At 42.6% G+C, this 27,274-nt stretch overlaps 1 protein-coding gene across 3 annotated transcripts in view; it reads right to left on the bottom strand.

Moving 5' to 3' along the window:
- Nucleotides 1-18,924, bottom strand: part of ANKRD34B (ankyrin repeat domain 34B) — a 38,987-nt gene extending 20,063 nt beyond the window's left edge. Inside the window, exons 1-2 of one of the 3 annotated variants that reach the window (XM_072606267.1) lie at nucleotides 18,750-18,924; nucleotides 14,321-14,401 (exon numbers count right to left, since the gene is read on the bottom strand). The gene's annotated coding sequence lies outside the window, so the exon portion shown is untranslated. Of the gene's footprint in view, nucleotides 1-14,320; nucleotides 14,402-17,342; nucleotides 17,757-18,226; nucleotides 18,453-18,749 lie in introns of those variants that run through there. The other 2 variants (XM_072606268.1, XM_072606266.1) reach the window with 2 other exon arrangements.
- Between the last annotated feature and the right edge of the window lie 8,350 nt (nucleotides 18,925-27,274).

Below are 27,274 nucleotides of genomic sequence, written 5' to 3'. Positions count from 1 at the left end.
TGTGTACTGGCTTAACAGGCTGTACACTGGGTCACAATGACATTTACTACTCACTAATCAATCATATGTATCCTAGGCTTAGACATACATATACTCCCTTAAATTCATCTTGTCTAACAAGACATTGATGAGAGCATCCTGGTATTTCTGAGCCAGCCCTGACTGCTAGTTGACTTAGTGATGGTTCAGGCCTAAAACCACACCTCCAGGTAGCCCCGCCTTAGGCTATTTCCTGATGAACTTTGGGTAAAATACCTAAGCAGAAGATACCAAAAGTGCATGTTCCTTTAAGAACTGACCACTCCTTAACCAGTCCCTAATCTCACCCCAAAACACCTAGTTGGCATATTTGGCATGTGATACTATAGAATATCCTATACAAACCTTCCCTGTACCCCTTTAAGATTACAGGTTCTCGGGGCGGAGCCAAGATGGCAGAGTAGAAAGACGCACATACACATAGCTCTGAACCCACAACCCATAGAATGGCTACAGGGAAGTAACTCACGGCGAATTCCGCACCCAGAGGCCACGGAACACTGGAGCGAGGGAGATTTCTGTTCCAGAGAGACCTGCAAACCTCTCGCCGGGGGGTCCTTCGCGCTGCGGACTGGGCGCCGGGACTGGGAGCTGAGTGCAGCCCTGCCGCAGCCGCGGCACCGAGAGGAAAAGATCCGAGCAGGCTTCACAGACAGGATCTCCAGCGGCCACACGGGTCCCTCCACCCACAGAGGGATCTGCAAACCTCTCGCAAAAGGTCCGTCGCGCTGCAGACACAAAGCCCAGCCCAGACCTGCTGCGGCCACGGCTGCGGCACCGAGAGAAACAGATCCGAGCAGGCTTCAGGGACGGGATCTCCAGCGGCCGCACAAGTCCCTCCACCCACAGGTGACAGGGGTGGGTGAGAGAGTCTCTTTGGCGGGTCGAGAGGGGAGTGGGGTGCCCCCATAATTCAGGCCCCCCCCCCCCCCGGGAGGTAGAAGCTGAGAGGCGGCTGCAGACAGGGGCTCCCCAAGCGGGCGGGAGCCTGAATCCATTGCGGAAGGTCTGTGCATAAACCCCCTGAGGGAACTGAGCCTGAGAGGTGGCCCTGCCCCGATCTCAGCACCAGATCATAATCTCATACTGAATAGCAGCCCTGCCCCCGCCAAAAGCCCTGAGGCTGGAAGCAGCATTTGAATCCCAGACCACAAACACGGGCTGGGAGGATCAGGAGGTGAGGTGGGTGTGAGGAAAATATTCAGAGGTCAAGTCACTGGCTGGGAAAATGCCCAGAAAAGGGAAAAGAAATAAGACTATAGAAGGTTACTTTCTTGGCGAACAGGCATTTCCTCCCTTCCTTTCTGATGAGGAAGAACAATGCTTACCATCAGGCAAAGACACAGAAATCAAGGCTTCTGTGTCCCAGCCCACCCAATGGGCTCAGGCCATGGAAGAGCTCAAAAAGAATTTTGAAAATCAAGTTAGAGAGGTGGAGGAAAAGCTGGGAAGAGAAATGAGAGACATGAAGTCAAAGCATGAACAGCAGATCAGCTCCCTGCTAAGGGAGACCCAAAAAAATGTTGAAGAAATCAACACCTTAAAAACTAGCCTAACTCAATTGGCAAAAGAGGTTCAAAAAGCCAATGAGGAGAAGAATGCTTTCAAAAGCAGAATTAGCCAAATGGAAAAGGAGATTCAGAAGCTCACTGAAGAAAATAGTTCTTTCAAAATTAGAATGGCACAGATGGAGGCTAATGACTTTATGCAAAACCAAGAAATCACAGAACAAAGAGAGAAGAATGGAAAAATGGAAGATAATGTGAAATATCTCATTGGAAAAACAACAGACCTGGAAAATAGATCCAGGAGAGACAATTTAAAAATTATGGGACTACCTGAAAGCCATGATCAAAAGAAGAGCCTAGACATCATCTTTCATGAAATTATCAAGGAAAACTGCCCTGAGATTCTAGAACCAGAGGGCAAAATAAATATTCAAGGAATCCACAGAACACCGCCTGAAAGAGATCCAAAAAGAGAAACTCCTAGGAACATTGTGGCCAAATTCCAGAGTTCCCAGGTCAAGGAGAAAATACTGCAGGCAGCTAGAAAGAAACAATTCAAGTATTGTGGAAATACAATCAGGATAACACAAGATCTAGCAGCCTCTACATTAAGGGATCGAAGGGCATGGAATAGGATATTCCAGAAGTCAAAGGAACTAGGACTAAAACCAAGAATCACCTACCCAGCAAAACTGACTATAATACTTCAGGGGAAAAAATGGTCTTTCAATGAAATAGAGGATTTTCAAGTATTCTTGATGAAAAGACCAGAGCTGAAAAGAAAATTTGACTTTCAAACACAGGAATGAAGAGAACCATGAAAAGGTGAACAGCAAAGTGAAGTCATAAGGGACTTACTAAAGCTGAACTGTTTACATTCCTACATGGAAAGACAATATTTGTAACTCTTGAAACATTTCAGTATCTGGGTACTGGGTGGGATTACACATGCACACACGCTCACATACATAGAGACAGAGTGCACAGAGTGAATTGAATAGGTTGGGATCATATCTTTAAAACAAAATGGAATCAAGCAGTGAGAGAGAAATATATTGGGAAGAGAAAGGGAGAAATTGAATGGGGCAAATTATCTCTCATAAAAGAGGCAATCAAAAGACTCATTAGTCTTAGAGGGGAGGTGAGAGAAAAACATGAAGTCTACTCTCATCACATTCCACTAAAGAAAAGAATAAAGTGCACACTCATTTTGGTATGAAAACCTATCTCACAATACAGGAAAGTGGGGGATAAGGGGACAAGCAGGGTGGGGGGGATGATAGAAGGCAGGGCATGAGGAGGAGAGTGCAATTCGAGGTCGACACTCATGGGGAGGGATAGGATCAAAAGAGAATAGAAGTAATGGGGGACAGGATAGGATGGAGGGAAATATAGTTAGTCCTATACAACACAACTATTATGGAAGTCATTTGCAAAACTACACAGATATGGCCTATATTGAATTGCTTGCCTTCCAAAGGGAAGGGGTGGGGAGGGAGGGAGGAAGAGAAGTTGGAACTCAAAGTGTTAGGATCAACTGTTGAGTAATGTTCTTGCCACTAGGAAATAAGAAAAACAGGTAAAGGGGTATAGAAACTATCTGCCCCTACAGGACAAAAGAGAAGATGGAGACAAGGGCAGAGAGGGATGATAGAAGAGAGAGCAGATTGGTCATAGGGGCAATTAGAATGCTTGGTGTTTGGGGGGGGAGGGGATAAAAGGGGAGAAAATTTGTAACCCAAAATTTTGTGAAAATGAATGTTAAAAGTTAAATAAATAAATTTAATAATAAAAAAAAAAAAAAAAAAAAAAGATTACAGGTTCTCTAAGAACTCTTGCCCACTGAAAAGTGTAAAAAATCCTCTCCTTGACCTCAACAATGCTTGAGTCTGTGAATTCTTCTCCAGATGAATTGCCCCTGATATCCCAGTCTTTGTGGGGGCCTCAGGTCCCCCTTTCAGCCTTCATCACAAGGACCCCAGGATAAGAATTCCTGACTTAGACCACCTGTCTTCTATATCTCAGTGCCTAGTTGGGTGACCAGCACATGGTATTCTCTTAATAAAAGCTTACTTCTTTTCAAAATTTTTATCTCCAGTATATCATACAACACCTGGCCTGTAGCTGGCATTTTGTAAATGTTTGCTTAACTTAATTGTTGATTTAAAAAAATACTACATTCAGAAGACTTGTGTCCTCAGGAATCAGGAAACATTACAAATTGGAGCTTGACTTATTGTTTTGATGATTGTCTAGACTTAAGAAAGTAATGGAGGGAAATTTCATAAGGCAGATTAAACTTATGTTTGCCATGTATATTGTTTTTCAGAGAGTCAGTTGTTAAATATTTACCAGCACACCTCTGCTTTCTGCTCACTAATTCACTATTTACCTCCATGGAGGCACCACGGAGCAGTGGGAAGAACTCTAAATTGGGGTTCAGAAATCTATCAGACTTTAGCTAAGAGGTTTTCTGGTCTCATTTCCATATTTGTATAAAGCAGATGATCTTATGGTCTCTGAGTGTAAGTTGCTGTCTGTGGTCCCTCCACCTGATATGTGAAGGCTGTTATCATAGCATTTATAAAAACTTCTGAGTCACTTGTGCTGTGCTTACTCTAAAGTTGTCCTGTTACAGAAATAAAGAACATCAAAGGTAGTAGGAACTCAGGGTCATCTAGTTAGAGCTTGATGATGGCACAATGGATAGACTGCTGGACTTGAGGTCAGGAAGATCTAAGCTCAAATCCAGCCTCAAGCACTTGCTAACTGTGTGATCCTGGGCAAATCACTTAACCTCTGTTTACCTTAGTTTCCTCAGCTATAAAATGGAGATAATGATAGCACAAACCCCACAGGATTGTTATGAGGATTAATTAAATGAGATAATATTCCTAAAGTGATTAGCTCAGTGTCTGGCATAAAGTAGGTGCTATGTAGACACTTATTCCTTTCCCTTCCCTAGTCCATCTTTACTCAAACCATAGATCCTGCCTGAAGCATCCCTGACAAGTAGACATCCAGCCTCCCCTTGAATATTACCTCCAGTGATAGAGAACTCTTTATATCTTGAGATAGCCCATTCAAATTCTAGACAAGACATTTTGTCCCAGGTCGAGTCAAAAATCTTTTTCTATAATGTCTACCCATGAATCCTAGGTCTGTCCTTCCGGGCCAAGCAGAACATGTCTAGGTTCTCTGACATAACTCTTCCAGTACCCAAAGGCTGCAACTATATGCCCACAGTGTCTTTTCATCTACAGTTCAAACATCCATATTTTTTTTTAACCTGTCTTTGTGTAGCATGACTTTTTAAATCATCTTACCATTCTGGTCACCTCCTGCTTGTCTTGTTTTAAAATTGAAATTTTTAGAAAGCTTATTTTAATTAGTCACCTACAGGGTCTATGCTAAGTATTCTACAGATATAATCTAATTTTATCCTCACAACAACCCTGAGAGGTAGGTGCTAGTATTATACCCATTTTACAGATGAGGAAACTGAGTCACACAGCTAATAAATGTCTGAGATCAGATTTCAGTTTAGGTCAGTGAGCTGTCATGTAGTGTATAGAACTGGACATAATACTCCAAGTGTGACCTAACCAGGATAGAGCACAATTGGGCAATATAGAGTGTCAAATGAGAAAATATATATATAAAATACTTTACAACAAGCCTTAAACCACTGTGTGAATGCCCGGCACTTAGGTTCAAATGGCCATATTCATGAGTACAGGATGGAGGAAGACACAGTTAAAAAAAATCAGTTTTTACTATAAAAAAATTAGAGTATAGAATCAAAGCTTTAGTTCTGGAAGGGACCTTCCTCAGATGTTATCTAGCCCAAATTCCTTCCTTCTGCAAATTAGGACAGTGAGAGAGGTGAGTTTTGAACTGCCCAAGGCCACAAATATAGTTAGTGGTGGAGCCAGGATCCAAACTCAGGTCCTGTGATTCAAAGTTTATACTGTCTAGACTCTAGAGCAAAGATCATAGGATTTAGAGCTGAAAGTTGCCTCAGAGATCATCTACCCCTTTATTTTTAAATATGAAGAAACTGAAGCTCTGACTCCAGAAGTTCAGTACCTTTTCCATGATGCTTTTCCCTCCACGCAGGGCTGTTAAACTCCAACCTGTCAGCTTTAGATGCCCCTTCTCCCCATTATATTTGCTTTTTTGTTGAAGAGAGGGGAATGGGCCCTGGATCTTTGATTTCATTGGTACAGGGAACTCCCAAATGAGGCAACTGCCTCTACTCGTATTGGTATATGGGTGTCTTCCCAGCAAGAGAAGGTGGTTTCATAAAAGTGTATTGGTCTAATATAGCTATTTGAATTACATGAATAACATGACTTTTGAATGAAGGATATCGATACCATAGCCATACTAGCTGGATTTAGTTTGAAAGTCCTCTATAGTCATCATTCTACTAATAACATTTCCTGATTAGCCATGTGCGATTTCCAACACTCTAGTCTATTAACAATACGCAAATAAAACTTTACAGCTAATATCAATTATATTTCAGCTAAATCAGGATTTTGACACATAATACTATCTGTGCTCTCTCTTCTCTTTCCCTCCCTCCCTCACTTATCTGTTCTGTTCCTAACAGTCTCTCTGTCTCTGTCTCTCTCCCCTGCCCTGTCTCTATCTCTTTCTCCCTCCCTTATCTCTGTCTCCCCTAGTATCTCTGTCTCTAGAGCTGACTTTCTGTCTCTGTCTCTCTCTGTGTCTCTCTCTCCTCTCTTTTTTCTCCCTTTCCTCTCCCTTTTCTCTCTCTCTTCCTGTCTCTTTGTCTCTGTCTCCCCATCTCCCTCTGAATCTCTGTCTTTCCAAGTCTATGTCTCCCTTTCTTGAGGTTAGGCAAAACAATAGAAACAAGTATTTAGAATTTTCTAGGTGAAGCATCCCCAAAGAAGCCCACCAGGCTGCATCTTTGGCCTGTATATGTCTTTCCCGTTCTCAGTTCACATTCACATTCTCTTAGGATCACATGACTCACTTTTACCGCGGATAGCAGAGCATTGCACCAGAGCAGGTCTGGCCACCAATTTCTGGTCTGTGGTGGCAATGGAATCTGACTGGCAGCCTAGTACAGTGCCAGAAGGCTCAACACTTGGAGGCTGATACATACATTGGTTCACAAGTCAGCAATGATTTGTGTTCCTAGAGGGAGAATCCAGATCGATCAGGGATCTTTCCAAGGAGAGAATTAAAAGCAGAGCACAAATAAAACTAAATCCCACAGAGGAAGACCACCTGTCCAAGAAGACCTTCTTGGCCCTCCAGAAGCTCCGACAACACAACTGACATTGAAACAGTTTGCTCTATTGTTCAGGAGTGATTTCCAACACCTGTTAAATTGCCCACTTAGAGAAAGGCCATTTGAAAAGGAAATTCTAAACACATTAAAGATGCCTGAGAACAGTCGTCTCCCTTCTTTCTCTGAGGCTGTCTAACACCTGCACTCATGAACAAGGGTTTGGGCCTCTGAGGTCTCATGGCCCCTTTTCTCCTAAAGTGAAATGTGTTTTAATCTGCTTTCGCTGCTGGAACAATCTCCCTGCCTCTAGAGCAGAGGCTCTACACCTCAGCCCCTTTCTCCTTCTGGTGGAGTCTTTGGTACTGCTCTATCCATCTGCCCATTTTAAAATTCCGGCTTTTCAATTTAAAGCTTATTTACTTTTCAAAGAGGTAAATTCAGTCTTTTAAAAAGACTTCTCTAAAAGCAGCCTGCAATTTACTTGTTCTTGCTAGAATCAATTCAAAAATATCCTTTCCTAAGGTATTGTGTGGGGGCATCTAGGACTGATCCTAGAGCGCCATTTTTTCAAACCATTTGTGATACCAGACTTATGAATATCTCCTATACAATTTAGTTCAATGTGCCAACCCTATATATTACAGTACAAATGAATACATCTGCCTCAGTGCAATACAACACCAAATTGTCTGTAATTTGACAGATGGGACCTGCCTTGAATTGTTAAACCACCAAAGGAAATTCAAGTTGAAAAAGCCTGTATTTATTTATATGGGAACGTCTCCTCTTAGTACAACATAATAAGCTTGGTGAAGGCAGGAAATAGCTCACTTTTGTCTTTTTATCCCCAACACCCAGCACAGAGCCTGATGCATAGTTAATTGGCTTGACCACTGCAGAGATTCTTAAACTTTGGTGTGCCATGGACCCCTTTGGCAGCCCGGTGAAATCCACAGACCCCTTCTCAGAATACTCTTTTTAAATACATAAAACAAATCACATAGGATTACAAATGAAACCAAATATGTTGAAATAAGTCATCAAAATAAATATTTTTAAAATAAATATTTTTAAAAGTTTATAGACTCTAAGCTTAGATCCCATAGTCTAAGAACAGAAAAAAATTAATTCAGGACTTTAAGGGGCAAGAATTAATGAGCACTTTGGGATTTAAAAACTCAACAACATTCTATTAGCTTCCCTTTTTTTTTAAAATTAATTTTGTATTAATTGAATCAATTTTTTTGTCACCTGATAAAATACAGACCGTCAGTCAAGTGGATTGTTATGGGGCAGATGGTGTCATCTAGGCTGTCACACATACTTGTTTCATTGATGGATGATGTCAAAGATTGATTGGTTAGAACCTCTTACCTGTTTCAGACTCAGTAGCATCCTGGCCTGACCTTGTCTCTGAGATATACCTCACCCATGGGTTCTGGTTACTAATCATCTATTGCTATAAAAAGGGGCTGGGCTGATATTCTCATTTGTAATACAGTTATTTGTAGTCACTATGCATCTTTTATTAGGTTGTAGTTTTCTTGAAGGCAGAGACCATGTCTTGTTCATCTTTTTAACCCCAGCACCTACTGTAGGGCCTTATACATATTAGGTACTTAAATATTTGTTGAATTGAATTAAGTTGAGAAAACTCCAACTTCATTATGGTAGCTATTCCTGAGCAGGAAAAAAAAGGCAAAAGGAAATTATTTTGGAGAATTGCTTTGTCCTCCTTGCTCTAAATATGGGTATATATAAAAATAAGAGGGGAATACACACACACACACATTTTGTTACAGTTTAGTAATGTCTGACTCTTTGGGACTCCATTTGGGGCATTTCTTGGCAGTGTCACTGGTGTAGTTTGCCATTTATTCTTTAGGTCTTTTTACAGATCATGCCTTCTAACTGTAGGTATCTCTCAGGGTCATGAGCCCTCCCCTCTCTTTTCCCTTTATACTACTCACTTTGTGATCTCATCAGCTCCCATGGATTTAATTTACATCAAATTGCCATCTCAAATCTACCTTTCCTGACTCAGTCTCTCTACTGACCCCCAATCTCCAAATGCCTTTCAGACATCTTGAAACTTGAGGTCCAGTAAACTAGACATTTTAAATTTAAATCTTAAATGCAATATGTCCAAAACAGAACTCATTATCTTTCCCCTTAAACCTTTCTTTCCCTTCCTACTTCTGCTATATCTGTAAAGGGCAACACCATCCTCCCTCAGACTCACAACCTAGCAGTCTTCCTGAATTCCTCACCATGTCTCCTCCCTCAACCCTCATTCATAGCCAGCCTATTGCTAAAGCCTGTCAATTTCACCTTCGCAACTTCTATGGGATCCACTCCCTTTTCTCCTCTGACGCTGCCACCCCTCCAGTATAGGCTCTCATCACCTCACACCTTGATTATTGCAATAGCCTGCCTCAAATCTTTCCCCACTCCAAATACAGTGATTCTCTCAAAACACAGGTCTGATCATGTCACTCCCACCCCTACTCAATAAACTCCAATGGCTTTCTGTTGCCTTCGTGAACAAATTCAAAATGCGGTTTGTCATTCAAAGCCCTTTGTAACCCAGTCCCTTTCTACCTTTCCAGTCTTCTTACACCTTACTCCCTGCTATGTACTCTTTGCTCCAGTGAACTGGCCTTTTGACTGTTCCAGGAATTAGACTCTTCATTTCTCAACTCTGGCTGTCTTCCATGCCTGGAATGTTCTCCCTCCTCTCCTCCAACTGCTGACCTCCTTGGCTTCATCTAAGTATTAATTAATGCACTCATTAGAACCCTAAGGTCCTGTCCTGTCCTGAAGGTGACCCAGGACTCTCAAAGGCTCTGCCAGGTCAGGAAAGCCTGGAAAAGGTGGAAAGCCTTTCAAGATAAGCCAACTGATGGATGACCCAAGTGTCCAAAGACCAGCCTGGAGGTTCACCATGAGAAGGACTACCACTAGGTGATGAACTATTTTGAGCACAGTAGGTTATAAATACCAGGATGTTGTGTGTTTGTCCTTCATTGCCGAATAAGACCACGCCATCAGAGAAATAATGACATGACTTGCACCTGACTTTGTTTTGAGGGAGGGAGGGTTGTGCAGGTCACCAGCCTCACTTCTCCTCCAGAGCCATCTGAATCCAGTCACCAGATATTCATTGGGATGACTAGAGATGACCCAGGATGAGGCAACTGGGGTTAAGTGACTTGCTTAAGGTCACACAGCTAGTGAGTGTCAAGTGTCTGAGGTGAGATTTGAACTCAGGTTCTCCTGACTCCTGCACAGGTGCTCTATCCACTGCACTACCTAGCTGCCCACAAATACCAGGATATACATCAGAGCAAGGAGTGCCCACATGATAACATGATGAGTCCTAGGTTCAGATACTTACTAACTATGTGCCCTGGGGGAGGCATTTAATCTGCCTGCCTCAATTTTCTCAACTGTAAAGTGGGGATAATAAACACCTCCCTCCCAGAATTGTTGTGAAAATCAAATAAGGTAATATCTTATAGTGCTTAGCACAAGGCTGGACACATAGTAGGTGCTTAATAAATGCTTGTTCCCTTCCCCTTATGGTGATAGAGAGGAAAGAGTGCAATGTTGATTAGCATGGGAATAGGGGATATATTTTGAAATGACTGATGTAAAAGCAAGAGATATTAATAAGACCATTTAAAATTGTATAATAAAATGAGAGGGCTGAACTTGAGGATCTTAAAGGTCTTTTTTTCTCAAAGTCTAAGCTCATATGTTTCTGCCAGACTGCTCTCTTCCATCAGACAGCGAGCTCCTTGAGAGCAGGTATTGACTTTTGCCTTTTTTTGGTATTCGTAGCATTTAGCATAGTACCCTGCTGAGCAGCTAGGTAGTGCAGGGGAAAGAGTGCTGAGCTTGGATTCGGGAAGACCTCCTCCTCATGAGTTCAGAGCTTGCCTCAGGCATTTACTAGCTATGTGACTCTGGGCAAATCATTTAACCCCATTTTCCTCATCTGTAAAGCTGGAGAAGGAAATGGCAAACCACTCCAGTATCTTTGCCAAGAAAAATGGGGTCTTAAAGAGTGGAACATGACTAAAAAAAAGACTGAATAACCACTGGCATACAGTAGGATTTTAATAAATGCTGATTTGATTGACTTTAAGACTATACTATACGTATATGTGTATGTATGTTTATATATGTATATGTATGTGTGTATGCATATATATATATATGTGTGTGTATATATGTATATGTATATACTTAGGACTATACTATAGCTAGGATTTCATAGGCCATCTGACTCAATACCCTCATTTTACAGATGAAGTAACTCAGGTCCAGGAACATTAAATGATCTTCCCAAGACTACAAGATGGTAAGCATTAGAGGCAACGTTTTAATTTGGACTCCTTGACTCCGGAGCCAGGGTTCTTTCCACTCTATTCTACTGCCCTACTCTATCAGATCTAAGCACTAAACATTTCAACTACCTTTCATGACCATTTCTTGAACTCATAACTTGCTTCTCTAGGAATTTTTACTTTATAATACCAACCTGTGTGGAATTATGATACGTAGTCTTTTGGTATTTGAAAATTCATATATGAATAATGTATGATACTGATATTCCTCATGTAAGTGACTGCCGCATAAAAAAGAAATGAGTCTATCCATCCCTTAACTACATTTTTTCTTATGATTTAAAAATACTATACCTTCTTGATCATCATGAAGTAGTAATTATGAGATGTCCAGATAAACTACCTTTTATTTAAAAAACACAGAGTTCAATTATATCTTTTTTAAAAAGTATTCATTCAGGTCAGCAAGCCAGAGAATGAGACAGGAAGAAAAATCTGGTTCCTATGTCAGGAGGAACAAGGAACGTCAGAGAGTCTTTGTGACTGATGGCTAGCCCATTGGTCATAGTCCAACATCCCAAGAAGCAGCAGTTGCCAAACTGGCACCCAGCTGTGAAAACCTTCAAGATGTAATTTAAATAACTTACCGTTATTTACTTGGCAGATAAATAAGTGCTCAGACCTGAAAGTAGGAAGAAAAATCTCCCAGAGACCTAGTCTTCCTCTGATTATAGTTTTTCTTTTATTGGACCCCAGAATCTCTATTTCGGTAAGCAAATATTTTTCAGGCACATTATCTGCTAGGTCTACAAAGGCAAACATGAAATTGTCCCTGTCCTCAAGGAGCCTACATTCTCTTGGACAAGATATTTACAAAAAAGTAGAGTACAAAGAAAATGAGAAGAGGGAAGGGGACAGACAGGGAGAGGGGGATGGAGAGAGCACATTAAAATAAGAAGTGAGGATCAGGGAAAACTTCACAGAACAAGTGACCCCTGAGTTGAGTCTTGAAGCAAGACAAGACTTTTGAGACATAAGGATGAGGAATTTAGGCCAGGTACAAGGAAATGGCTTGTGTGCAATCAAAACATAGAGAATTAATTCTGAGGAATGATTAGTAGTTAAGGTTAGTTGGAATGTTGAGTTGATGGAGGGGAGTAGTATGAAATGAGGCTTGGAAAGGCACTGGATTGTGGAGGGTCAAGCTAAAGAGTTTGTGTTTTATCCTAAAGGAAACGGTGAGGGCTTTTGAATTGGGAAGTAGCAGGATCAGATTTGTGCCTTGAGAGTATTGTATTGAGTGCTGAGTGGGGGATGGATTAGAGAGGGGACAGCCACCACAAGGAGATCAGTAAGGTTAGTTACTGCAGTCCAGGTGAGAAGTTAGAAGGGCCTATGATGGGGCTGGGGGTGGGGCAGAGTTTTGGGAGATCTTATGGGGATAGAATCAATAAGACTTACCAACTGATTGAATATGGGAGAAGAAAGCATCAAGAATGAACCTGAAGTTATGAACATGAAAAGATTGTGGTGCTCTTAAGGGAGCTAGGACAGGTTAATGGGTAGAGCACTGGGCCTGGAGTCAGGAAGACTTGATTCAAATCCAGCCTCAGATGCTTACTATCTGTGTGACTTTAACAAAGTCACTTAGACACTGTCTGCCTCAGTTTCTCCATCTCTAAAATGGGGTTAATAAGAGCACTTACCTCACAGGGTTGTTGTGAGGATCAAATGAACCTGAAGGTACTTAAATGCTTATTTCCTTCTACCCCCTCCCCCTTCCTTAACAGCACAACTTAGAGGGAACATCAGAGGTTATCAAATTCAGCCTGAGCAGGAATTCCCTGATCAGTAGTCATCCAGACACTAACTAAAGGCTCCTAGTGAGGGGCTATTTATTGCCCCTTGAGGCAGCATACTTACTCTTTCTCTATTGACTTCCTTCCAGAGCTCTAAGGAGGCTAGGTGGGTGTAATGTTGATAGAATAGGAAGATCTTCCCTGCCCATTAATAGGCCTAATGTATGGAACCTGTGATCACATGGAGCCTGCAGTCATATGGAGTGCAGACTGGGAGGAGCTTGCCCAAGGAGGAAAGAGAGAGAGAGAGAGAGAGAGAGAGAGAGAGAGAGAGAGAGAGAGAGAGAGAGAGAGAGAGAGGGAGAGGGAGAGGGAGAGGGAGAGGGAGAGGGAGAGGGAGAGGGAGAGGGAGAGGGAGAGGGAGAGGGAGAGGGAGGGAGAGGGAGAGGGAGAGGGAGAGGGGAGAGGGAGAGGGAGAGGGGAGAGGGGAGAGGGAGAGAGAGAGAGAGCAGGAGCAGAGTGAGAGCAGGCAGAGAAGAGAGACAGAAGCAAGCTGTGAGTGGGAGCAGTTGGCCCAAGGAGCAGAGAGAGACAAAAGCGAGCTCGAGGGAGGAATTTGTCTAGAGGAACTTGTTTTTGTGGGGAGGCCTGACAGAAAGAAGATTGAAGATGTCAGCACTCCCTGGATTAGTAATAAGTACCCTGTTAATTCTTACCTCCTGGTGTTATAATGATGTCCCAAATAAATATTTTGGTTTTACTTTTGAGGAAGAGAGTGTATTATATTTTACGAATTTACCCTGGAAATACCTGTGCAAATTACAGCAGCTGCTATGGGTATGAAATTGGCATTACAGTGGGTCAGGCAGAGAGAAGGCAGGGAAAACCACAAAATATAGTAAATAAAGTATTCAAGGCTGAACTGGGAAAAGGACTGTGTATGCAAAAGGGAACAAGTTCGAGAGAACATCAGACTTTGGAAAGGGAGAAATAGTTAGAAAGAAATCATGGTGGCAAGTATAAGGGCAAGACAGTTGGAACAGGTTAAAAGATAGACTCAATTCAGGTTCCAAAGAGAAAGGGAGGAAGGTTAGAAATGGAGGGTTAATATAAAATTCAGGTGAATATCACAGACAGACAAGTGACATGTAGGTGATTCCTTTAGAACCATGGACAGCTCTTCCATTTAGCTAGAGAAAGATAGATGGGGAGGGGAAAAGAGGGATAAAGGAAATAGCATTGTGGTTGCTGACACAAACATTCTTTTAAAAAAATATACATTAAGAAAGCAAATTAAACTATAAATATCTTCAGCCCTCCAAACATCTGCTCTAAATAGAAATTAAAAGTTACCTGAAAGGATTATTCAAAATTCCATGCTTTCCTCATGGTTTTTCCTTTGGTGAATTTCCTCTGCCAACCAATTGTTAGCTCCTGCAGAGGAAAATCAAGACTGTTTAGTGTTATAGAGCCCATGAGCTTGTATTTACTATTTCTTTACCTATTACTTTCTGCTTGGAGTCCCATTTTTGTATTTCTTGTTAAGAAATCAGAAGAAAAGGTAAATAGCCCCAAATATTGCTGCCGACAGTCTCCTACATCTAGAATGGGGGCCTATACAGGACTGCTACATCACGTGCTCTTCAAATCATGTGTTTGTCCTGTACTGGCTCTGCTATCCCTCTGTCTTTTCTGCATGCATCTCTAGGAGGGTTGTCTTACTTGGATTAAGGACCTTTCTGACTAGCGTTATTTGCCTATATCCTAGCACAGTGCCACATGTGTCTGATGGTCTTGATAATAGTCTGACATACTGTACCACAGGATCATAGATATAGAGCTGAAAGGGACTTTTTAAAGGTCATTTGGTCCCATCCTTTCATGTTTTTCTAGTGGCTTCCCCTTCCTCTCCAGTTTATTTTTATTTGGGAAGGAAATGTTTATATACTACTTCCGATTGATGTCAGTGCTACATGGAGCAGCAAATCTCATAGGTGTTAAAAATGGATGCCAGAAATGGGTTTCAAGCTCCAAATTCATCACTTTGTTCCTTACTCTGACCTTGTCCAATCTTGTTCTAACCCCTTCTGACCCTTAGTATGTTAGTGTTTGCTTGAAACAACACTCCTGAGCCACAGTGCACTGGAAAGAGCCCTGGATTTACAGTTAGAATACCTAGGTTTGACTCCTGACTCTTCCAGTAATGTATCTTTCCAGACCTTAGCTTTCTTATCATTAAAATGAATGGAGGGAGGGCCTGGACTAAGTCTTTCAGCTCTAAATATGTAGTCTGGTAAAGAAGCCACTTAATGTCTACACTGACTCCTAAGATTTTAGGACCTTATCTATTTGGATTCCTATAAGCTAGGAGGACTATGAGTAGGTCAAATCTAACCTAAATGGTCTCTCAGCATATTTACCCCATAGCCCAAGTCCACTATATTTACCCCATAGCCCAAGTCCACTTTCTTAATCCTAGTCCCAGTGATGCTCTCCAACTATGCCCTTTCACCAGCCCAGCACTCTCAGATCTCCTAGCACCATGAATCTTATAGGTTTTCTGTAGCTTACTACCTATCCAGCAGCACAACTGATAGTCAATATGGCAGCAGGTCCATGGCACCAATAGCCACTGTGGGGCCAAAATTGAGATTCAACCAACATTTCTTAAAGTATTGGGGGAGACGGAAAAATTAAGTGATAAGTCCCTCTCCCTTCATGTAGTTTACAATCCAGTAGGGCAATATAAATAAAGACACAAATAGCTATGATGTAAAACAAAGTGCATAACAGCATTTCAACAAAAGAACCATTAGAGAGTAAAGGGAGAACAAAAACCCAGAAATCTCTGACTAAGGAGACCAGGGAAAGTTTTGTGGAAGAGGTGAGATCTATATAGGAGCAGCACAGAGCCCAAAGTCAGTAAACAGTGTTTGAGTTAAAGGCCCCAGGGCCTCCTTTGGTCCTATAGGACAACTGATACTGGCAGTCTAGCCTTTCCAATCCTGACTGACGTGGTCAGTGTAAATCAGATTTAGGCTGGATATGAGGCAACTGGAAAAGTTCTAATGAATGTAGAATAAATTTTTTAAAAATTGGTAAATGTAAAATATATCTTCTTCTATCCAAGGAAGAGAAGAGGATCAGGAAAGAATTTCCTACAAAAAGTGTTACAAAATTATTTCCCAAGTCTTCTTCCTTAATACTGAGAAATTTTCATCCACACTCCACATTACCTTCTTGTTAGCAGACTTCCCTCCCTCCCCCCCAATACCTCACATCTTTCTTCCCTCTGCAGCTCTCTGTCATGTACTGTCTTCCACTATCAGAATGTAAACTCCATAAGGGTGGGGAATATCTTTTTTTTTTTTAATTTCTAGCTTGTATTTGTATCCTTAGGGCTTAGCACAATGCCTGGCACATGATAAGCATTATCTATAAATAGATCTTTAGAAATAGATGCTTTATCTATCTATACCTGCCGCTTGCTTCAGCTCCTATGAGAAATGAATGTATTAGAAAGTATAACAGTTCATCTTTGAGAGAAAGGGGAGCACCCCTGCTTTTGGTAAAATTAAACCTTTTTCCCCTTTCCTCTCCCTACTTCTCTGCTAGTGCCCCTTCTCTTGTGTCAGGCCAGAGAACTGTCACGTCCTGAAAGCAAGCTGTATCTTCAGAGTTCTCTCCCCGTTTGGACTTCCTCTGTCCCTCTCTGCACTTTTCTCCAACTGTTTAGGGACAACTGCCTCTGTGTTTCTCTCAGTGTCTCTGTCTCTGTCTCTCTCTATCTCTGTCTCTCCTCTACACCTCCCCTCCCATACCAACGTCCAGACCACCTCGTGGCTTTTGGGACAAAATGGGAGGCAGGATTTCAAGCCAGGGTGCAGGGGAGCCTTTTTCCAGTCCCCGAGGAAGACTGGCTTCCAGGAAAGGTCAGCAGAGGAAGGTCAGTGACTGGGGAGTTGGGAGGGGAGGCAGTGCTAGCTCTGCTCTAGGGGAGGCGTGAGGAGAAGGCGCACAACCTGTTTTATATAGATGACCAGAACAGGAGAGAGCAGGCAGCTCCGAGGACAGAGGCGATCTCTGCCTAGAAAATGAGATTTTTGCCAAGCCCAGAGGCCCCTTAGAACTCACGATTTGGAGACAGTCACCGCAGGACCATAGCTTTGCTTTAAGACTTTCAACACGCACTCATCCCCCACCCCACCCCCACCCCTCTCAGCTCCCCTATTTCTCTGGGACTTTTCCCCCCCTAAGGGTGAGGACAGCCAAATGGGAGAAATGCGGGACTAGGGGGGGGGGGGGTTCACCTCCTCGAGCCCCTCCCCCCTCGCCATCCCTCCCCGGTGCCAGAAGGGCCCAGAGGTTTTCTCACTCTCTCGGGCGAGGCAGGGCTTCTCTTGGAGGTGAGACAGCATCCTGAGGACCCTCTGGTACCAAGAGGCAGAAGCCGAGGAAGCAAGGGGTCCTCAGCCTCAAGACCGTCAGAGACCGCTCTCCCCCCTTCCTCTCCTCCCGAATGCAAATCGGTATGACGGTCCGGCTTCCCTGGGTAAATGCTCCGCATCCCAGCCCAGCCCAGCCTCGAGGATGCTAATGGAGGAGGTGAGAAAGGCGGAAGAGGTCGGGGTGACCTCCCGGGGCTCAGTACCCCACTGGCCAAATCTTCAAGTCCAGCCAGGGACTCCCCAGCTCCCCAGGGACCTGGCGCCCACCCCTCAGCTCTGCGCTCACCGACCTGACATGCCCCGTTACCTGCGGAGAATTTTAGGAGTCAATCAGCTCCAAAATGCCGACTTGGCCGTAGTTTCCCTGTTCCACCCGTAGCAGCCGAAAAACAACGGTAGATCCAACCGCGCGCTGCTGGACCCCCCCCCCCCCCCCCACCTATCTTCTCTGCCCCTTCTCCCCCACGAACACCCGCGCAACCCTGAGGACCCCCTGCCGGATTCCCCACCGGGCACGTTCCACTGCAACCCGCCGCGGCGCCGTCAAGATCCAGGAGAAATTCGGCACCCCATGCCCCTGCGCCGCCGCAGAGCCAGGAAAGGGGGGCAGGAAGGAGATAGGGGTGCCAAGGGGGTGGCGAGGCAGAGGTGACCCAACAGGAGTGCTCTCCCGAGCCGCGAGGGCAAAGACGAGCGAGAGGAACTGTGCCCACCCCGCCCCGCGGGCTAGGGGTGCAACCGTAGCCTCCCCAAAGACGATTACTCCTGCGCTTCCCAGTGGGAAGCAAACCTTCCGCGAGCAGCCACTCACCCTCCCAGCCCCTTTCCGTTGAAGTTTTCCCTTCGGGGAGCAAGACTGAGAGGGAGCAAGGGGGCCTCAGCTATCTCCTTTTGGAGCATTGCAGTGTTAGAGGGCGCCAGGGTGCGGGGAGGGGCCCCCTTCTTCGAATTGGCGAAGGGAAGGGAAGGGCAAGGCAACTGGGCACCAAGAGGTGCCCCCTAATCCGCCCCTCATCCTTTTCCCTAAGAGTCTCCCCAAGATATTCTCGCTGATGGGAGCTAGCAACATAAAAAGAACCCAAGTTTCCCCAAGTGCAAGCCATTGAAAAAGAGCCCATTTATTTACTTGGGACCCACCACTTTCTGTGCCTCCGCGGTCCTTCCCCTCCCCTCCCCCCGCAATACACACGACGCTGGCCCAATTGTCGGTGCGGTAGCCATGCTCCCCCAGCTTCAGTCTCTTTTTCGTATGTACTTCCCTCCGGTCGGGCTCTCTCATTCACTCGTTCCCCGCTGGCCGTTAGCTAAAGCCTGAGCTCGGCAGCTGTGCCTACCTCCAGTGCCACCAGCTCCCACACCTGCCTGGGCTCTTGCCCCCACAGCAGGACCTGGGACCCTGGCCAGGTTCAGTGTACTCCTCTTCGGTTTCCAATTCTTCCCTAGGACCTCTACTCTCCACCTCCTTTTGGTAGAGAACTCAGAAGCAAGACAGAAAGTAGGAGTTAGGGAGAAAGAGAGAGAGAGGGAGGGAGGGAGGGAGGGAGAGAGAGAGAAAGAGACAGAGAGAGAGAGAGAGAGAGAGAGAGAGAGAGAGAGAGAGACAGAGAGACAGAGAGACAGAGAGACAGAGAGACAGAGACAGAGAGACAGAGAGAGACAGAGAGAGACAGAGAGAGACAGAGAGAGAGAGAACTAGCTAGACTTTGTGGTGGTGAAAATCATCCGTGGGGATGTGGCTGCTGGCGTCTCTGAACCACTCTGATGGAAGGATGGAAGATAGCTCAGCAGTCGTAGGTCCTTGCCTAGAGCTTAGTGTCAGAGTTCTGAAGCTCTGCCTTCTCTTCCCTAGGACCTTGGTCTTGTATCTACATGCTAAACATCCTGGAAACTTGGCTCTCCCCATATATTTCAGGGCTACCACATCCCAGGTCACTAGAGACTACCAACTCGTGTGGTAGTCTCTACCTCTCTCTTCTATTCCCATATAATGACACAGTATTGGGGACCCCAGGACCCTCCTGGCTCCTTGTTGGGAAGATGGAACCCAAAGGAGGAAGGACCTTGAGATTCATCATCTGGCAGAGATCTTACAATGGAGGTATCTCAGTGCTAATAGAGACCTAAGACCAAACCCCTACCTGATTTAGAATCCCCTCTACAACATTTTTGATAACTAGCAGTTATCTCATCATATCTCAATAATAACTGATAGTCCAGCCTCAACTTGAGGATTTTCCTTGACTGAGGATTTCACTACCTCCTAAGTAAGACATCTCCACCACTGGATAGCTCTAATTAGAAATTTTTTCCTTTCTCTATTCTTAAGTCTGCCCCTGGAATTTCCACTTCCTATATTCTTAGTTTGCCATCTGGGGTCACGTAGAACAAGTCAAATCCCTCTTCCACAAGTACTTTCCAGTATTGAAGACAGCTATTGTGTTTAGTCTGGAGAAGGGGACACTTGGTAAGTCTGTTCTTGTTCAGTTCTGTCTTACTCTTTGTGACTCCACTTGGGGTTTTCTTGACAAAGATACTGGAGTGGTTTACCATTTTCTTCTTTGGCTCATTTTTACAGATGAAAAAACTGAGGTAAAAAGGGGGTGAGAGGTAAAAAGGGGGTGAAGTAACTTGTCCAAGGTCACACTAGTAACTGTCTGAGGCCAGACTTGAATTCAGAAAGATGAGTCTTCCTGCCTCCAGGTCCATTGCTCTGAACACTGAGCCACCTACCTGCACTCAAGTCTTCTCTACTCTAGGCTTAACATCTTCAGTTCCCAGAATCTCAGAAGTTACCTAGTTCAACTCCTAGCTGTGGAAGAGTCCCTTCTACAATGCACTCTCTCATGTAACATCTGACTGAACACCTCCAATGAGAGGATCCTCTCAAGGTATCTCATAATGCTTTTGGACAGTTCTAACTATTGGGAAAATTTCCATTCCAACCTGTCTCCTTGAAGTTCTCACACTTTTGTCCTAGAAATCAATAGGTCCAATCTCTATCTACTCCCTTCTTGTCACTTCCCCCCTCACCCCACCAAATTTTACCAGTAAGAAGCAATTTGGCAAAGTGGATAATTTGCTGGTCCTGGAAGGAGGAGAATCCCTACTAGACATTTAACTGTGTGTCCCTGGGAAAGTTACTTAACTTCTGAGCTTCATTTTTTTTTAATCTGTAAAATGGGAATGATAATAACTAACACTTAACTTACAAGGTTGTTGTGAAAATCAAATGAGGTGATGTATGTAAAGTGCTTTGCAAACTCAAAAAGCACTCTATATGTCAGTTACTACTACTACTACTACTACTACAACTACTACCACCACTGCCACCATTACCACCACCACCACCACCACCAGCACTACTACTATTACTATTACAATAATGAGAAAACAAAAATGTTGATAGGTGAAGTGACTTGTTATATGGTTGATTTGTTACAGATCTCCAGGCTCCAACTCTCATGTTCTTTCCATTTACTGGTATCCAAAGATACTGGTAAACTACTCCAGTATCTTTGCCAACTACCTAATAGTCTTCATTGTTCTGAGTTCATTGGCTTAATTTGTGGAAGGAGGTAGAATAGATATTATTCCCATTTAACACATGAGGAAATGAAGGCATAAAAAGAGTTGATTGCCTTGTCTAAGGTCATTCAGCTAACTAATGGCAGACTTTGATCTAGAACCTGCCTCCTAGCCCTATTCACTTTCCACTATGTATGACAAACTTGGTGCACATAAAATGTTCGGCCCAGGGACAGACAATTAATTGTGTATCTGGGGAAGGGATCAGAAGACAGGTAGAACCAGCTGAAAGTACACAAAACAGTTGTGTATATCCACATCCAGGTCTGCAGATAAGATGAAGGTGAACATGATCTGGAACATTAGAAGTGCCCTAAAGGAACATAGACCATATACGTTTGCTCTTGGAAGAGAGCAGAAGATGATCAGTTTCCTAAAGGAAAGTGCTAGGGAACAAGAAGGGTAGAAAAAAAGCAGAAATTTGGTTTTGTGGCAAAGAGAAAGGGAATTATTCAGAACAAACATATCTCTTCCCCTCACTCCACACTGACATCATAGAATTGGAGCTGAAAGGGATTATATCTTGTCTAATTCCCTCATTTTTGTAGTTGTTCAGTCATTTTAGTAATTTCTGACTCTTTGGGACCCCATTTAAGGTTTTCTTGGCAAATATACTGGAGTGGTTTGCCATTTACTTCTCCATTTCATTTTACAGATGAGGAAACTGGGGCAAATAGAGTTAAGTGACTTGCCCAGGATCACATAGTTAGTAAGTGTCTGAGGCTAGATTTGAACTCAGGAATATGATTCTTCTTGATTCCAGGCCTGTACCTCTATTCTCTGTACCACCCAGCTGCCTCCATTATTGTTATAGAAGGGGAAATTTTGTGTTATTTTGACAAACTTGGAACAATCCATACTCATTATTCCAAATATTGAAGAGTTAGCTGCACCGTTCGTAGCTTTTTCTGCTAGGTCCCAAGCAATGTTGAATGACATAAGAGATGGTCAATCGTAGGAATTAATCTAATTCTAGAATTTTAAACCCAGAGGAGACCTTAGTAGTCATCTATTTCAACCCCCTTATTTTTAGATGAAGAAAGTTAAGGTCACAAAGGCGGTATCTTTTCCAAGGTCTCAAAACTAGAGTTGAATAACAAATATTTGCAGAGTATCTCTTCTATACTCAGCCCTGTGCTAGGTGCTGTGGATTACACAAGCACTCTTGTAGCTTTTACCTCTCTATGAAAAACTAAACTTCTAGGAATTATCAGAGGCGTGGTGGGTTAGTAGATAGGGAGCTGCTTTCAAAGTCTGGAAGAATTGCATTCAAGACCTGCCCCATACACATACAATGACTGGAAAGTCATTGTACCTGTCCATGTTCAGGCAACTCCAAAATTCTATGTGTCAGAGAAGGAATTGACTTACATCGATAGAAGTTTCCTCATCCTGGGAGTTGCTTACACCGAGGAAATTACAAACCTGGTCCAGATTAGGAATGATAGACAAAATAGGGGATCTAGCAGTTTTTCTGAAAGGCATGAATAAATAAGTCTGAAATTGGCGTGTTTTACTCATTTTTGTTTTAGTTTTAGTTTATTGTCAATAACCATTTATTAAGAGCTTACTATGCGGCAGATACTGTGTTGGAAATACATGACGAAGATGGTCCCTGCCCTCAAAAAATTTACAACCTACTGGATTGGAATGTAATGTAATCGTCTGAAAGCTTCATTTGAATCCATGGTGTGATGTGAAAGTCAAAAAAACCTCTTCCATTCTTAAGCTGCCTCGAGGGACTCAATGTCCAGAAGAAGGGAGCATCTGAAGCCTTTTTAAGATCAGAAGTTTCTCTAACTCTTACAGAAGCACATTAATGTTTACAAAGTGCTTTAGATACATCACCTCATTCTATTATCACAACAACCCTGCAAGGACAAGTAATATAAACATCATTATCCCAATTTTCAGATAAGGAAACTGAGGCGTAGAGAGCTTATATGAGTTTTTCAATATCACAAAACACATAAGTTAGAATTCGAACTCAGGCTGCTGATTTCAAATCCAGTGTTCTTTTCACTATGCCAGTGACTCCCAACTTTATTGAGGATAGGGACCCATTTTTAAATGTTAGAAATTTCAAAATCCCTCTTATGACAGTTGAACTGTAATTTAATTAGCACCCAAATTAATTTGTAATTATAATTTCATTAATTAGTATCCAATAATTAAGAAAAAAGTACTCTTCCTAGCATATAGAACTACCCAAAGTGGAATAGACTGCTTTGGTTGACAGTGGGTCCCTTATTTCTGGAGGTCTTTAAGCAAGATCATCTCCTTCATTCTGTCTATTATAGAAGAGATTCTTGTGGCTTGGGTCTGGGTTGGACTCAAAAAAAAAACCTCTGACTTCCAGTTCTGAGATTTGGGGACTCTGTGTAAAGCTTTACATGCCAAGGTTGCATTTCTTCATCTGGACACAAAACTTAAACTTGAAGAATCTATTCTCAAAAAGGGGAATATTCTAGTTAAGAAATCAGGAAGGCTATAGGAAGAACCCACTGGTCAGGATCCTTGTGGGTATCAAATGAGAGAATGGGTGTGGAAATGCTATGGGATGTTGTTAAGAGAAGCAGTGAGATGTGGTGGAAATTGTTCTGACCCAGGAACCTGGACTAGGTTCAAGTTGTAGCGCTGAGACCTTAGCTAGGGACTTACATCATCTCCCTCAATCTTAGTTTTCTCATCTGCAAAATAGAGGAAAATAATACTCATCCTACTGACCTCATAGCAGTTGTTGGGAGACTGATCAGCTGATCTATCATTAAACATTTGTTAGGCACCTCACCTGTGCCAGGCACTATGCTGAGCTCTAGGGATGCAAAGACAAAATGAAATAGTCCCTGTCCTCAAGGAGTTTACGTTTTACAGAAGGGCTATAATAGAATGACAATAAGATAATATTTGCCTTATCTTATGGGTTTGTGTGGGAAGTACCTTCTAAAGTTTATATAAATGTGTTTAAATGAGCGAGGGGAATTTGCAGCATTCTTAACCTTCCTATTTCCTAACTCCTATTTCTCTTCTAAAATATCCCCTTAGTTTTTAGAAAACATTTAACAATGTACATCACATGCTATGTGTGGATTTGAGCCCTTGAGAGTAAAGATTCTATTGAAAGATTGTTTATTAGGGAGGAAGGGTTGGGTGGGAGTTGAGGAGGTGGCCAAATCCAATGTTTCTGAGAAGGGCATATAATAACACTGCCTTCTGAAAACCTTGAGTTCTGAGTTCTGTCATGGTGGACCTCTTGGATGTGATGGGAGACATCCTTCAGCCTCCTGGTTTTTAATTGGTTTCCATGTGTTGAGAACCTTTGGGAAGTGCTCTCTGTCTGCTACCTTCCCACTCTTCAAAGTCACAGGCTTGCTCAGAGCTATTCTTTGTGAAGGAGAGCAGGCACGGGGGTGGCGGTACACGTGTGTGGCTCATCTGGGCAGTGGTTACTTCTCCTTCAGCTGCCTAAAAGCTTTGTCTCTGTCCTTCATTTTTACTGCTGCTAGAGGTATAACAGAGTATTAATTTTGTTTCTGCCTTTCCTTAGCTGTCTGTGACCCTTGATCTATGTCTCTTACAGAATGGAGGAGAAAGAATTGGATTTAGCATTTCATAAAATATATTTTCAAGGGTCCTTCCTTCTTTCCTTTCTTCTTTCCTCCTTCCTTCCTTCTTTTCCCTCTTCCTTTCTGAGCATTTAGTACGCAGAATATTGTACTTATTTAGGTTTTTGAGTAGACAAAGCTAGAAAAAAAGATGAGAAACAATGTTAAACATTTAACTTTTAGCAACAGTTGACTTTCTTGACCAAGCAATGCTTTCTTCCTTGATATTTGTGTCATTTACCATCCTAATTTCATAACATTAATTTCTTCTTTCTGCTTTCATCCCAGCTTTCTACAAATAAATATGTGGTACGTGTGTGGGAATGATCAGTTGAGCTCCTTCCAAGTCCACTTGAAATGATTGAATATGAGGGGCAAGTAACATCAGCAGCTCTTCTCCTGCACCAGATTTGTTCTTCACGATTATACAGTGTTCATTTTGGCTGAGAGCAAATGGATAAACTATGACCCCTTCCCATGAAATATGTATCAATTTATTTCTCAGCTTCTGGGTCCTTAATCTCCCTATCATATGGTCATGAAGGAGAGATGAAATTAAAGTGGGGAGAGAGGGGGGAAATAGGGAAGAAAAATTAGCACATGCAAAGGAGTGAACTGTATTCATTCTTGGATGAAAACCAGAACTTTATTGCCCAGTCTCAGTCTTCTCCCAAGATTATTTAATACAGTCTGTTAGGCTGCTGATCCCCCACATACAGTGAATTCAGCAACATTAGTGATGTCATCATTGTCTGAAGGTTCATTTCACCAACGCTTTCCTGAATAGACGATGGCTCCTTTGTTTATATGTCTTTTCCTACCAACTCAGTTTGATTTTAGAATAAAAAGAGATACATTATTATTTTCCTATCCACGACTCCTAAGGACACATCCATTCTAAAGCCCTAAAGGGCGAATATTCTAGTCAGTAGCTTGTAAGATATCTCTGTCTCTTACAGGTAGAAATGGATATTTTTGTGTGTGTGTAATAACAGAGCAGCATAGTATAGAAATAAGAACACTGAACCTGAAGTCAGGAGGAATACGTTTTAACTGCTTGACCTTGTGCAAATTACTTAATCCCCCTGAGTCGACTCATTTTCTTCATCTGTGAAATAAAGATAATCATATTTAGTACCTACCTCACAGAGGAAGTTAGGAGGTAATATATGTACAGCATTTTGCAAATCTTAAAGTGTCGTATAAATATTAGCTATTTTTTATATGACTGATGGTCATATAATTCTAGAATTTAAGAGTGGGAAGGGACCTTAGAGTCCATCTAGCTCATCTTCTTCTTACCTGATGCACAAATCCCTTCTGCAACATTCATGACTATGTAGCCTCTGCCTGAGCCCTTCCAATGTCAAGACTCATTCTGAATTGGCTACAAGGGTTTGTGACATTTTAGCTTCACAGCCAGTCTTTCTTTGTCTCTGCTGAGGTTCTCCATTAATGTCCCATCTTGGTGTAGAGCTGACATTGGGTTCTTGAAGCTATACAAGAGGAATGCAAACTTAGGCAGGGTCTACTGAGGTAGAAATGGAACGATTAGGTTGTGCAGCAGAGAGAGCACTGGGCTCGGAGTCGGGAGGACCTGAGTTCAAATTAAGTCTCATATACTTACTAGCTGCGTGACTCTGGGCAAGTCACTTGACCCTGTTTCCTTCAGTTTCCTTATCTGTAAAATGAGCTGGAGAAGGAAATGGCAAACCACTTCAGTATCTTTGCCATGAAAACTCTAAATAGGGTCTTGAAGAGTCAGATGTGACTCAACAATCACAATAAGGACCGAGGTGGAAAGGTTTTGGGTATATCACTAATAGAGTTTATTTTATGTCTTTTGTCCAAGAACCAGTTTAACTAAATTTGGAAAGGCTTATCACCAAGTTAACTGCAGGGTGATAAATTTTTCAGCTGCCCCCTAAATCCATGACCATCTGCCAAGGTACAGAGGAAATGCAATCTGCTTTGGTGGAGGGAGTACTCAAGCTACTAATATCATGGATTTTAGAATACTGAAACAAGTATCTCCTTGCATTTAACCCATTCTTACAATGTCATAAAGCCTTTGGCTGTGACACATGGTCCTTGGGAAAGTTTCTAGTTCCTTGTTCGTTATACCCTGGTGTCAGATTTTCTAGGCATACATGATTGAATTTCTTATGCATTCCTGAACAACAGGAATGGTTGCCCAGTAGATATTTTTATTTTAAATTTAATATTTTATTTTCCCCTAATTATAGTCAAAAATCATTTTTAATGGTATTCATTTATTTTCCTCCAAATTTATTAATTTATTTGTTTTCAGTTTTCAACAATCACTTCCATAAGTTCCAAATTTTCTCCCCTTCCCTCCCTGCTCCCTCTCTTAGATGGCATGCAATCTTATATGGGCTCTACAAATACATCCCTATTAAACACATTTTCACATTAGTCATGTTGCATAGAGGTATTAAAATGAATGGGAGAAACCACGAGAAAAACAAAATAAAACATAACAAAAGAGGAAATAGTCTGCTTCATTCTGCATTCTTACTCTATGGTTCTTTCTCTGGATGTGGATGGCATTTTGCTTCTTGAGTCCTTTGGAAATGTTATAGATCCTTGCATTGTTGTGAAGGGCTAAATCTATCAAAAACAGTCCTTGAACATTGTGGCTGTTACTG

The sequence above is a fragment of the Notamacropus eugenii genome, chromosome 4, assembly GCF_028372415.1.
Source record: "Notamacropus eugenii isolate mMacEug1 chromosome 4, mMacEug1.pri_v2, whole genome shotgun sequence".
NCBI classification, from domain to species: Eukaryota; Metazoa; Chordata; class Mammalia; order Diprotodontia; family Macropodidae; genus Notamacropus; species Notamacropus eugenii.
This window is presented reverse-complemented; position numbering and strand designations above follow the sequence as displayed.